The sequence below is a fragment of the Apium graveolens genome, chromosome 11 (assembly GCF_009905375.1).
Source record: "Apium graveolens cultivar Ventura chromosome 11, ASM990537v1, whole genome shotgun sequence".
In the NCBI taxonomy this organism is placed as follows: Eukaryota; Viridiplantae; Streptophyta; class Magnoliopsida; order Apiales; family Apiaceae; genus Apium; species Apium graveolens.
The window spans coordinates 118787855-118793396 of NC_133657.1; positions in this window are offsets into that span (position 1 = coordinate 118787855).

Here is a 5542-nt window from a genome sequence, read left to right on the forward strand (position 1 = left end):
TCCATGCCCATCTAGGTAAATTTGAAACAGAACTTGGGCATTCATCTCCCCCTAAGTTCATGCTTCCATCCAAAGAAACAGAGTCATCATCATTAGAATTTACTCCAAATTCTTCAGATGGCTCACCAGCTTGAAAAGGCATTCTATTGACAGCAGCTTTATCTCTTTGAAGAGATTCTGAGGTATGTACTAAATTCAAAGTGTGTTCTGCCTCCACATTGCCCTGAGCAGCCAACAATTGATAGGCTGACACAGGATGAGTAAAAGTGTCAGCATCCAAGGAAATGTTATCAATTTCAGCTTTGTAATGTTGCTGAAATTGTCTTTCCTTTTCAGCATCATCCACAATCATTGACTCACTAGCAATGGATGGATCCACCCTTATTTCTCCTGTACCTGCCTTTCTCTCATAATCTCTCTTTTGTTGCATCAGGGTCACACCCTGGCTCCCCACCCTCATACCCTCACCTTCACCTACTAAGGTGGGACTCCTCTCACTCACTTTTGCCAATCCTGAATAAATGGATTGCTGAGATTCACTTTTTTCCTCTCCTTTTGCCTGGGAGCAACCCAACCTCTCACTCAATGCACTCTCCTCTCTCAGTCCTAAGAGTGACTGTATTACCATTAAATCTTCTACACTAGAAATTATTGAAGTTTGAAGTTGTGTAGAGACACTCGATGGATAAGTGATATCCATCGGGTGAGTGGTTAAGCTATCCGACGGATAACTGATGTTAAGCTTATCCGTCGGGATACAATCACTACTCGACGGATGACCAATATCCATCGAGAGAGTAGAAATGAATGAGGTGGGAAGAGAAACTATTGTTGACTCTGTGTTGATTGAAGTTATTTGAGGCACAAATGTCACAATAGTATCTGAAAGAATTGGCAAGTGAGCCAACAAATCATCTAAAAGATGATGCTCACTTGCACTAGATTTTGGCTTCCCCAACAGAGTTAAAGAAGGGGAATCAGGAATTGAAGTGTTTATCATATCCACTTCCAGAGAGTTTGTTGGTGAGTATGGTGTTTCAGAGGCTTCTATTATAAGAGATTTTGGCTATGACTCCATATTTATTGGAGCCACATCAAACTGAATTTGAGAAAATGCAGGGACTGTGTCTTTAGCACCAGTTTGCACTGTGTGTGTGCCCTGTGCATCCCCAGTGGTTTTGGATTTCTTCTTTCTTTTGTAAGTTTGGGGTGAACTTGTGTCCCTAACCCTTTTGGCCTGTGCTCTTGGCTGAGAGCTTTGTTCAATAGCCACATCCTTTTGGGAGGATGTAGCTAGAAGTGAGCTTTTGTCCTTTTTAAGCACTGCAATTTGTTGGGAAACTGCAGTGTGGCTAGGCTGGGATTCACTCAACTCTCCAACCTTATCCTTGGGGTTTCTTTGATGTTCACCCCTTCCCTCACCTAACTGACCCTCCTTCACACTCCCCTCTTTGGCTTTGGTGGAATTTTCAACTGGTGCCTTTTGAGAGATACCAGAGGGGGTTTTCTTTGACTTGGATTTAGAAATTACAGTTGTTTTGGCAGCTTTGGTAGGCAACTGTTTGGTCATTGTCACAGTTGCCATAACTACTCCTGAACTCAAAGAAATTGAGGAGATTGGAATAGTTGAGGGTATGGATGAACTTACCTCACTTACCTGAGGTGTCTGCATTACAGGAAAGTAGAACATTGGCACATCCCTATGATGGTTGGCTCTGTTCAAATCTGCAATGATTCTTCTCTCTTGAACCCAACAAGCCAATTTGTTGTTTGGGTTCTCAAGTACAATCTCTTGACAAAGATGGTTAGCCAATAGCATGAAAAATCTAGCATAATATATATTCTTTCCCCTTTTGGCTAACTCACCTAGTTTAAAACCTAACTCATACAAGACAAGGTCACTGAAATTGTAAAATTTATCTGTAACTAGCATGTATAGCATGTTAAGCATGGAAATGTTCACAGAATCAAAATTACTGATTTTTCCAGAGAAAACTTTAGTCATAACATCACACATGAAACTCCATTCCTTCCTAAAACCTAATCTTCTAATATCACTTAGCTTAGTAGTAGGAAGTGCATAATGCATGGAATTAAGCATATTGATAATATCAGTATCATTGTGTGGTGAAGTTACATTATCATCAGGAATTTTGAAACATGCTTTTATCACATCACTATTGATACAGAACTCATTACCTTTGATAGTTAGAGTGATGGTTTTGTCAGTAGAGTTGTAGATTGCAGTGGTCCACATCTCTTCAACAACTTCACAGAAAATTGTGGGTGATTCAAGCATGGCATAACTTAACTTGCAGTTCTTCACAAAGTCCATCATCTTGTGATAGTCTTCTGATTGCTGAATACCCTTATTGACCAAAGCAGTGAAGTTGTTCTTCTCATAAATGAACCTAGTTTGAGAGATTATCTTTACTACAGGTGCCATTGTTAGAGAATGAAAGCTTGAAGAGAAAGAGGATATTTACTTGAGAGAGAATGAAATAAAAGCAGTTGAATTTGAGAATGATAAAAGAAAATAATTGGAATGAAATAAGCTTTTATACTATCTCAAAAACAACGGATGAAAATAATAAAGAAAAGTAAATTACCCAATAGAAATTGCCTAAAATAGCCATTTAAAAATAAACTGTAAAAATTCCACCCATTATCCGTCGTGTAATGCTTATAAACTGTAAGTATACTCGATGGATAATATTCAGGGAATTAACGGTTAAGATTTAGACAATTCGACGGATGAGGATAAACTGTTATCCGTCGAGTTTTGAAAGATTCCAGAAAAGTAATTGATTTTTATTTGTAAATAGTATATCGACGGATGACTCAACTCGATGGAAAATGGTCATCCGTCGAGATGCAAATTTTGACTTAGCCAAAATTTCATCCATTACTAAAAATCAGCTAAATTTCTGGCTACTTTTCAACTTGCAAAATAACTCAGATAAATTCAAGAATAATTAAGCATACCTAACTCACTTACCAACCTTGAAAAGGTGGATTCGTCCAGTGGCTTGGTAAAGATATCTGCAAGTAGCTTCTCACTTGGAACAAAATGTAACTCTACAGTACCATTCATTACATGTTCCCTTATGAAACGGTACTTGATGTCTATGTGCTTTTTCCTTGAATGTTGCACTGGATTTTCAGTGATGGCAATTGCACTTGTGTTATCACAGAAAATAGGAATCCTCTCAACTTGCAAACCAAAGTCTAGCAATTGATTTTTCATCCATTAAATCTGTGCACAGCAACTGCCAGCAGCAATATATTCAGCTTCAGTTGTAGAAGTAGAAACTGAATTTTGCTTTTTACTGAACCAGGACACAAGCTTGTTTCCTAGAAATTGACAAGTTCCTGTTGTGCTCTTTCTGTCAATTCTGCAACCTACATAGTCTACATCTGAATAACCAGTTAGATCATAACAAGAATCTCTAGGATACCAAATGCCAAGTTTTGGTGTTCCCTTGAGATATATGAAAATTCTCTTAATAGCTATCAAGTGAGATTCTCTAGGATCATCCTGAAATCTAGCACATAAACATGTAGCAAACATTATATCTGGTCTACTAGCTGTTAAGTACAGAAGTGAGCCAACCATGCCTCTATAGCTTGAAATATCCACAGACTTTTCAGTAGTGTTTAATTCAAGCTTAGTTGCAGTGGCCATGGGAGTTTTTACAGATGTGCAATCCATTAGATCAAACTTCTTTAAAAGATCAAAAATATATTTAGTTTGACTAATGAATATTCCATCACTAACTTGTTTAACTTGTAAACCAAGAAAGTAAGTTAGTTATCCCATCATACTCATTTCATACTTACTTTGCATTAGTTTGGCAAACTTTTTACAAAGTTTCTCATCTGTAGAGCCAAAAATAATATCATCTACATAAATTTGGACAAGTATGCTAGAGCCATTAACATTTCTGAAAAATAAAGTTTTATTTACAGTACCTCTTGTGAAGTGATTTTCCAAAAGGAACTTTGATAAAGTGTCATACCAGGCTCTAGGTGCTTGCTTTAGTCCATAAAGTGCTTTCAGTAGATATTAGACATATTCTGGAAAATTTCGATCTTCAAAGACATGAGGTTGACTAACATACACTTCTTCCTCCAAATCTCCATTCAGAAAGGCACTTTTGACATCCATTTGATAGACTTTGAAATTGGCATGGGCTGCATAGGCTAAGAAGATTCTGATGGCTTCAAGTCTTGCAGCAGGAGCAAATGTTTCATCAAAATCTATTCCTTCTTGCTGGCAATAGCCTTTAGCAACCAATCTGGCTTTGTTCCTTACTACTATGCCATTTTCATCCATCTTGTTTCTGAATACCCATTTGGTGTCTATTGGATTCTTTCCTTTAGGCTTGGGTACCAGCTTCCATACTTTATTCCTTTCAAATTGGTTTAGCTCCTCCTGCATAGCTAAATTCCAATCAGGATCTAACAAGGCTTCTTCTACCTTCTTTGGTTCTTCCTTTGACCAGAAAGTTGTTGTATAGACATTCTTCCTGAGTTGCTCTCTTTGTTTGAACTCTAGAAGAAACATCACCAATAATCAGTTCAAAGGGGTGATCTTTTATCCATTTCCTTGGTTGAGGTAGATTAGCTTTAGATGAAGAGACCTCAATGTTGTCTTGATGTGTGATTGAGTTTTGAATGCTAGAAACTCCCCCTGAGTTTGTGGATCTTTGATTTGAGAAAGGGGTACTTTCTATGGGTGATCTACCATGACTTCCTGCTCCTTTTGATAACCCGACGGATGGTGAATTTTGAGTACCGACGGATGAGGCAGGTTGTCTTCTGACGGATAACACAGATTGCCTTCCGACGGATGAAGCATTATTCAACTTGACGGATGTTGAGTTTTGTGCTTCATTGGTGGTAGATTTGTCTGCATTATCCTTGGACACTATTTCTTGATCACTCTCATCATCACTTTCATCACTGACCATCTCAACATTATCGAATTTGAGGCTCTCATGGTAATCTCCATCTTTCAGTCCTTCAATCTTTTTATCATCAAACACGGCATGTATAGATTCCACAACAATGTTGGTTCTTAGATTGTAGACTCTATATGCTTTACCAACAGCATATCCAACAAAAATTCATTCATCTGTTTTAGCATCAAACTTCCCATTTTGATCAGTTTGATTTATCAGAATATAGCATTTACAGCCAAAGACATGAAGAAAGTTTAGAGTTGGCTTCTTGTTCTTGAACAATTGATAAGGAGTCATGCATCTTGCTTGATTAATCAGAGAGATGTTCTGAGTGTAGCATGCAGTGTTTACAGCTTCAGCCCAGAAATATGTTGGTAATTTTGATTCTTCAAGCATTGTCCTTGCAGCTTCAATAAGTGATTTGTTCTTCCTTTCCACTACTCCATTCTGTTGTGGAGTCCTTGCTGCTGAGAACTCATGTAAGATTCCATTTTCCTCACAAAATGCTCTCATAACATAGTTCTTGAACTCAGTTCCATTGTCACTCCTGATTCTTCTAACTTTGAAATCAGGATGAT